The sequence below is a fragment of the Balaenoptera borealis genome (assembly GCF_965194805.1).
Source record: "Balaenoptera borealis genome assembly, contig: HAP1_SCAFFOLD_1863, whole genome shotgun sequence".
In the NCBI taxonomy this organism is placed as follows: Eukaryota; Metazoa; Chordata; class Mammalia; order Artiodactyla; family Balaenopteridae; genus Balaenoptera; species Balaenoptera borealis.
This window is the reverse complement of record NW_028122393.1, coordinates 4,539-13,174: the sequence shown is the minus strand read 5'-3', so window position 1 is coordinate 13,174 and position 8,636 is coordinate 4,539. Positions and strand designations below refer to the sequence as shown.

General features: G+C 36.7%; 1 long non-coding RNA gene across 1 annotated transcript; it reads right to left on the bottom strand.

The window, feature by feature from the left end:
* Positions 1-1,132: 1,132 nt before the first annotated feature.
* On the bottom strand, positions 1,133-6,821 carry LOC309622231. Its single transcript, XR_014240613.1, has 2 exons — positions 5,218-6,821; positions 1,133-5,187 (listed from the first exon to the last, which is right to left on the bottom strand). It is a non-coding gene; the product is annotated as an uncharacterized lncRNA (long non-coding RNA).
* Positions 6,822-8,636: the final 1,815 nt, after the last annotated feature.

Sequence of the window (8,636 nt, the reverse complement as noted above, 5' to 3'; positions counted from 1 at the left end):
AACTCTGAGGGAATTACAGAGAAGTCTTTGTGTCTATAAATATCCCTCTGAAATAATGCATTTTCTCAGAAATAAAGTAGGCATAAAACTGTAGGAAAAAACTTCATGAAATGAAAGAACATGTGAGATGGCCATACAAGAAAAAGAGTATTCTCACAGAATAATGAACAGTGTGGAGTTCAGCAGAAAGGTAATACAGATTCAGAGAGTAAAACTTTGTAGAGCCTAATTGTGAGTTCCTCATATTTCATCTTTGGAGACATGGTAGTCATTGGAAATATGATGTTATAAGATGACGTTAACATACTTAAATACTTTCATTTAGAAATGACCACTTAGACCAGAATAAATGAAAGAGAACACAAAATTATGTTTTTGTTGATTTTTAAAGACCTCAGGTGAGTGCTGATAATTTAAAAATACATGATGTCTTTCACTGCGAAGTAAAGGAGCTGTTACAGTGGAGGATTACTGGACTGAATGTCAATATTATGACATAGTATGAGTGTGTTTCGTGTTTGGTAATTGCAATCATTGTTGCTTTTGTTGTGGTCATCCATTTACAATGCTTGGTGTCAGTTGATTTATGTCTTGTAAAAATAAAATACAGTGTGTGTGTGAAAAAAATACATGATGTCTTGACTAAAGTTGTATGGAATTTGAGATCTGGAAAAAAGGCAATTTCTTTTCTGTAATGCTAGGATGCTAATTGGACATTTTTGCAAGAAAGAGATTTCAGGATGTAAATCTCGTGTCTCTAAGGTTGGAAGTCAGCTCATTGTGGACCATTCTATTAAACTTGTGTGAGTGGAGAAATATTTCTTTGGAAGGAAGAGGTCGGTCATGAATTCCTTTTTAATAAAGTTAGTGGTTTATAGTATACTGAATGAGCAAAATGGCTATTTCTGAACTTTAGAGAAAATTAATATAGTTTTTCTGCATTTACATTATGAAGCTGATATAAAGTATCATAAATTCTTTATTTTGAAAAACAATGTAATCAATTTGACATAATTCATATATATTGAACCTGTGGTACACACACACAATAAATCTTACATTCTAAAATTTTTTTGCACTAAAGAAATATCTTCAAGTGTAGTTGATTTACAATGGTGTGGGTTTTTAAAATACATGTTTATTGGAGTATAATTGCTTTATAACATTGTATTAGTTTCTGCTTTACAACAAAGTGAATCAGCTATATGTATACATATATTCCCCATATCCCCCCCTCTTGAGCCTCCCTCCCACACTCCCTGTCCCACCCCTCTAGGGGACATAAAGCACCGAGCTGATCTCCCTGTGCCATGAGGCAGCTTACCACTAGCTATTTTACATTTGGTAGTGTATATATGTCAGTGCTACTCTCTCACTACGTCCCTGTCTCCCCTTCCCCCTGTGTCCTTAAGTCCGTTCTCTACATCTGTGTCTTTATTCCTGCCCTGTCACTAGATTCGTCAGTACCACTTTTCTAGATTCCATATATATGTGTTAGCGTACGGTATTTGTTTTTCTCTTTCTGACTTACTTCACTCTGTATAACAGACTCTAGGTCCAACCACCTCACTACAAATAACTCAATTTTGTTCCTTTTTATGGCTGAGTAATACTCCATTGTGTATATGTGCCACGTCTTCTTTATATATTCATCTGTCGATGGACATTTAGGTTACATCTATGTCCTGGCTATTGTAAATAGTGCTACAGTGAACATTGTGGTACATGTATCTTTTTGAATTATGGTTTTATCCGGGTATATGCCCAGTAGTGGAATGCTGGTTCATATGGTAGTTCTGTTTTTAGCTTTTAAGGAACCTCCATACTGTTCTCCATAATGGCTGTATCAGTGTACATTCCCACCAACAGTGCAGGAGAGTTTCCTTTTCTCCACACCCTATCCAGCCTTTATGCATTGTTTTATTAATTTCTTTTTTTTTTAACTTTAAAAAAATTTTTATATTTATTTTTGGCTGTGTTGGGTCTTCATTTCTGTGCGAGGGCTTTCTCTAGATGCGGCAAGCGGGGGCCACTCTTCATTGCGGTGCACGGGCTTCTTCACTATCGTGGCCTCTCTTGTTGCAGAGCACAGGCTCCAGACGTGCAGGCTCAGTAGTTGTGGCTCACGGGCCTAGTTGCTCCGCGGCGTGTGGGATCTTCCCAGGCCAGGGCTCGAACCCGTGTCCCCTGCATTGGCAGGCAGATTCTCAACCACTGCGCCACCAGGGAAGCCCTCCTTCATTTCTTTTTCATTTATTTCTGATTTCATCTTTATGATTTCTTTCCTTCTGCTAACTTTGGGGGGTTTTTTTATTATTCGTTCTTTAATTGCTTTAGGTGTAAGTTTAGATCGTTTATTTGAGATGTTTCTTTTTTCTTGAGGTAGGATTGTATTGCTATAAACTTCTCTCTTAGAACTGCTTTTGCTGCATCCCTTAGATTTTGGGTCATTGTGTTTTCATTGTCAGTTGTTTCTAGGTATTTTTTTTATTTCCTCTTTGATTTCTTCAGTGATGTCTTGGTTATTAAGTAGTGTATTGTTTAGCGTCTATGTGTTTGTATTTTTTTTACAGATTTTTTCCTGTAATTCATATCTAGTCTGATAGCGTTGTGGTCGGAAAAGATACATGATACAATTTCAATTTTCTTAAATTTACCAAGGCTTGATTTGTGACCCAAGAGAAGATCTATCCTGGAGGATGTTCCATGCGCACTTGAGAAGAAAGTGTATTCTGTTTTTTTTGGATGGAATGTCGTATAAATATCAATTAAGTCCATCTTGTTTAATGTATCATTTAAAGCTTGTGTTTCCTTATTTATTTTCCTTTTGGATGAGTTGTCCATTGGTGAAAGGAGGTGTTAAAGTCCCCCACTATGATTGTGTTACTGTCAATTTCCCCTTTTGGGGCTGTTAGCCTTTGCCTTATGTATTGAGGTGCTCCTTTGTTGGGTGCATAAATATTTACAATTGTTATATCTTCTTTGTGGATTGATCCCTTCATCATTATGTAGTGTCCTTCTTTGTTTCTTGTAATAGTCTTTATTTTAAAGTCTATTTTGTCTGATATGAGAATTGCTACTCCAACTTTCTTTTGATTTCCATTTGCATGGAATATGTTTTTCCATCAACACACTTTCAGTCTGTATGTGTCCCTAGGTCTGAAGTGGGTCTCTTGTAGACAGCATATATACGGGTCTTGTTTTTGTGTCCATTCAGCCAGTCTATGTCTTTTGGTTGGAGCATTTAATCCATTTCATTTAAGGTAATTATCGATATGTATTTTCCTATTACCATTTTCTTCATTGTTTTGGGTTTGTTATTGTAAGTCTTTTCCTTCTCTTGTGGTTCATGCCTAGAGAAGTTCCTTTAGCGTTTTTTGTAAAGCTGGTTTGGTGGTGCTGCATTCTCTTAGCTTTTGCTTGTCTGTAAAGGTTTTAATTTCTCCGTCAAATCTGAATGAGATCCTTGCTGGGTAGAGTAATCTTGGTTGTAGGTTTTTTTCCCTTTCATCACTTTAAATATGCACAAAGATGCCCAAAGTGTATGCTCAGCAGTCCCTCAGAGTCGACAGCCTTTCTATTGTGATCTATTTATGATTTATTTCTTAAATGACTAATGAGGCTTAGTCAGATTTTTCTGACAGCTTTGGGTCTTCAGCTTTCTGCTTTCATCATTTGTCCTTAATAGCAAAATCTAGATTTAAAGTGTTTTAGTTTTCTATTCACTTATACATAGTTATATAGATAAAAGATGTCAACATCCCATACAAATGCACCCTTCCCTACTTCTACCCTCAATATTTTGTGTAGATTTCTGTCTTTATGCAGAGAGTGTATTTGGAGGGGGTGGGGGGAGGGGGTTCCCCTGTTTAAATAAAATTGCATGTAGTATAAACCCACATCAATACTTTATACCATTAGTACCACCAATATGCCACTCAGGCTGTCCTAAAAGCATCCCCAAAGCAGTTCCTGTGGGAAACAGAAAACAGGCTGTTTGCAGTTCATGAAGAACACCCCAATACTATTCCATTGTATTTTATGTCAAAAAAAAGCATGATCTCTATCAATTTGAGACATCATGTTTTAGAAAATTTGGATATAAGATGCATTTTTTCCCTTTCCTAGCTAACCTAAATTAATAGCAAAAGTAATCATTTACTGAGCACCTACTGTGTTACACAAATTATTTATAATCTTTATAACACACCTACAATGTAGGCATTATAATTGCCATTTTTAAAATGAGGAAATTGAAACTCAGAAATACAATATAATCTGAGCAGAGTTACACAGCTATTGAATGGCAGAGCTAGTATTTAAACCTGTCTCGTCATGTTCCAAAGTCTATGTCTGTATTAAGATAGGAAGACTATAACTTTCTGATACTCAATACACCTAAAAAAGTGAAATTTAGAGAATGTGAAAATTCCCCCCATATCAGAAAACTAGTCTAACTTTTAAAAGAAGTATCATGAGCAGAATCAGGCAATTAAGTAAGAGTACTATTCAAGTACACAAATCACTGTGATCATTGGAGAACATGTTACTGTCACATGAAAGGCAGTGAGAGAAGAATAGTATTTACAGCGGTGGGAGAAAATTTCTATGTCTTTATGCTTCTTTGCCTTTTAAAATGTTAATCTCATAATGATAAAACTAAAGGAACAATAAGGTTTTGTTTCCAAAAGCTGCTGCTAATAATGATATGTTCACTATACCATAGGCTGTTTAGGCCAGTGTGTTTGTGCATTACTTGTTTATTTATGTATATACTTAATTTTTAAAATGTCTTTTATTATAAATATGATATACCTTCGTTGTTACATATTCAAGCCATAGAGAAAGGCATAGAATCGTTTTTCGTTATATTCTTCCAGATTTTATTATTTTTTCACTTCCTTTTCCTTTCCTCCCTTTATTTGAGGTTGTTATTTATGGAAAGGCTGGCCCAAAGCTTGAAGTTTCTAATGACTCTATTAAGCTTCTACCATCCCACTTCCTGCTGCCAAGTGGCAACCACTTTGAATTTTTCAACTTGATCTTTTGGTGTTTACCTCTGTGTCTCCATGTAACATGTTTATACATGTTTCTACATCCTGTATTTTCTAATTGAAATTACCTTTTGACTTCCCATTTTTGGAAGATGAGGATTTATATCTTTTCACAATCCCTTCTCAACCCCCACTACACACACACACACACACACACACACACACACACACACACACACACACACACATCCTTTCAACTTGGTAAGAGTGAAATTTTGGTTTTGTTTTTTAGGACTGAATCCAGTATACTATGATCACTTTTTCTTGTACATTTTGTTTAACTTTGAGCTAATATTTTCTCTCTTTCATATTCTATCAACTTTATATGTACTCTTCACTAATTCAACTCCAAAGCCTCCTTCTGTTGTATAATAAACTTCTTATTATATCCAAACACATTAGGTCTTCTCCGAATTTTCTCTTCTTACTAAAAAAATAACTTTCCTGGAAACTTCTAAGCTGCTACAACCTGGACTCATTCCTCTCTGTGCCCACCTTTGGTCCTGGACACACTTCACTATCATTTTAATTCCCTTCACCTGTCTCTTTTGTAGGATCTCCTATTTCCTGGGTTCCATCTCTTGTTGGGGAAGAAGGGAGTGTTTGTTTGTTTACTCCCTGTTTGGGTGGAGTATATCTTCCAGCATATTCCTAATAAAGAGATGCATGTGAAACATTTTTTGAGAATTTACATATGTGAATATTCCCTTATTCTATCATCTTTCTACTTAATAGTTTGGCAAAGTATAGAACACTAGATTGGAAACTGGCGTCTCACAAAATTTTGAAGGTATTTCTCAGCTGTCTTCTAGGCCCAAATGTGACTGAAATCATTCAAATTCTTATCTTTTCTTTGAAACCTGGTTGTCTCTCTCTCTCTTTCTCTCTCACCTTGTCAATATTCCTCTATTTCACAGGTATATACTTTGATGGGCTCTGTTTCCTTCCATTATGTTAGGCACTCTGTGTGTAAATCCCTTTTGAGTGCAAACTTATATTCTCCAGATCTGCTAATCTTTTGAAAATTATTTTATTCATGACTTTATCCTTTCTATGGACTTTTTTCTCTTTTTGGAAATTTCTATCAGATCTCTTGGACTGTTTCCTTTCTTTTTCCCCCTCACTGTTTCCTATTTATTTGCTTCTTTACCCTAGTTTATGCGAGAATTGTTGACTTCATATTCTAAATCTTGTGAATTTTTCTTTTCTGCTCTAATAGTTTCAATTTTCAAAATATCTCTATTAGTTCTTTGAATGTTACTTTTTCAAAGCATCCATTTTAGTTTATGAATGCAATATCTTATGGCTCTGCGGATACTTATGCTATTTTAATAATGTTTTTCTTCTCTCCACTTAATTCATATTTTCTTTTTCTTTTTTTTTCTACCTGTTTTGTTGCTTGCCTGTTTGCTCATAGTTAAGAGTGGTACATTGGAAACCCAAATGGAAACTCTGAGAGCAGATGAATTTCTTAAACTGTGGTCTTCATGTAGAGTGATCTGGCGGGGACATTTCCTCGTGGAAATCCTGATGTTGGCATATTTAGAGCTTTCCTCTGGGGCTGCTCAAATTCCCAAGCAAAGTCTTCCTCTGTCCTGCTTGGAGGGAATCCTCCTGGTTGCTACTTCGGGAATTTGTTTTTTCCCCAGCTTGCTAACACACATCCAATTTTGTGATTTATTATTAAAATTACATTCTCTTGGGACTTCCCTGGTGGTCCAGTGGCTAAGACTCTGTGCTCTCAATGCAGGGGGCCCAGGTTCGATCCCTAGTTAGGGAATTAGATACCACATGCCAAAACTCAGAGTTCACATGCCGCAACTAACAGATCCCTCATGCCACAACTAAGACCTGTCACAGCCCAATAAATAAATAAATATTTAAAAAAATGATAAATAAAATTACATTCTCTCACTTGAACACAATTTATGTGAAGGAACTAGGATGGCTAGGAGGCAGAGGTGTCATGCACTTAAAAATTATCTCAGCGGAATTTTTCTTTTCAGTGATGTCCTTAATACTTTACTGTTTGTGAGGGCCTGTTACAAAAGCAGACTCTTGGAGTTAACAAAACTGTGTATAAGGTATGGGATTATGAAGTTGAGGTCAGCTGATAGAGAAAATTGAACCAGGTGGCATTAGCACCACAATTCAGGGTTATATTTTTTTTCTGTAAACTACAGCACCAAAAACTTAATTGGCTAAATCAAGTTGTCCTTCCTCATAGAGTTCACAGTCTATAATGTTGAAAGCTATTTTGGTGAGTGTTATGTTGCAATTTACAATAAAAAGTATATATTCAGTCTTCAAACCCTGCTCCTGCCACAAATCTCCTAAAAGTCTTGGAATTTCCTAAGTGATAAGGACAACAAAGGTGTGTTTTTATGTTAATGAGGTGACTTTTGGAAAGAACCTAAGGATGGGGGCTGGTTGCTAGCTGAGTCAAAGATTTGATTAGAATGTTGGAACTTTCACTTTCCTCCCCACCCCTGAACTTCCAGCCTCAGGGGAGGTGACAGGGCTGGAGACTGAGTTCAGCCAGCAGTGTTGTAATCAGACATGCCTTTCAGGAAGCCTCCATAAAAACTCAAAAGGAGGGGTTCCAAGAGCTTCCGAGTTGGTGAACACGTGGAGATTTGAGGAGTCACACCCAAAGAGGGCAAGGAAGCTCCATACCCTTTCTCATACCTTACCCTAGGCATCTCTTTTATCTGGCTACTTCTGAGTCGTATTCTTTTATAATAAACCAGCAATCAGTTAAGTAAATGTTTCTCTGAGCTCTGTGAGCCACTCAAGCAAATTAACCCCAAACCAAGGAGGGTCGCTGGAATTGCTGATCTATAGTCAATCAGTCAGAAGCACAGGTGATAACCTGGACTTGCGATTCACGTCTGAAGTGTGTGTGTGTGTGTGTGTTTGTAAGGAGGTGGTTGGCAGTGGAGGGCCATGTGGTCTGGTAGGACTGAGCCCATAACCTATGGAATCTGATGCTGTTTCCAAGTACATAGTGTTAGAATTGAGTTGAACTGTAGGACACCCAGTTGGCGTCCAGAAAACTTCTTGGTGGTGGGAAACACCCTCCCTCCACACATTAGAAATGGGGTGTTCAGAGGACCAAAGAGTGAGTTTCCAAAGTAATTGAGATCGGTTCAAAAGTGACACTGAGATGCGTGTGCACAGACACACAAATCCTTCACTGTGTTCACGAAATTCACTTTTATTTAATAGAGTAGGAAGTTTGTCAGTGTGTGGGGGGAAGAAAAAAAATACAAACCTCATTAAGTAGAAGTAAATAAACTCATATTGAACATTTTTGCCATTTTAGAATCAGACAACAATCTGTGACTTCAGATATTGAATAAAAATGTAGCACGTGTGCTGGTAAATTTAAGAGGCCCCCTACAGATGACTTTAAAATTATAAAATTACCTAATTTTATTTCCAAGTCAAAATCTAGAATAACTTTATGAATATCACCAACTAATTCATGGCTTCTTGGGATAGATCCTCAACCACATGACAACTTCTGATAACTGGAATATTACTTTTATGTATCAGTTCAAATTCCTGGGAAAGTGGATC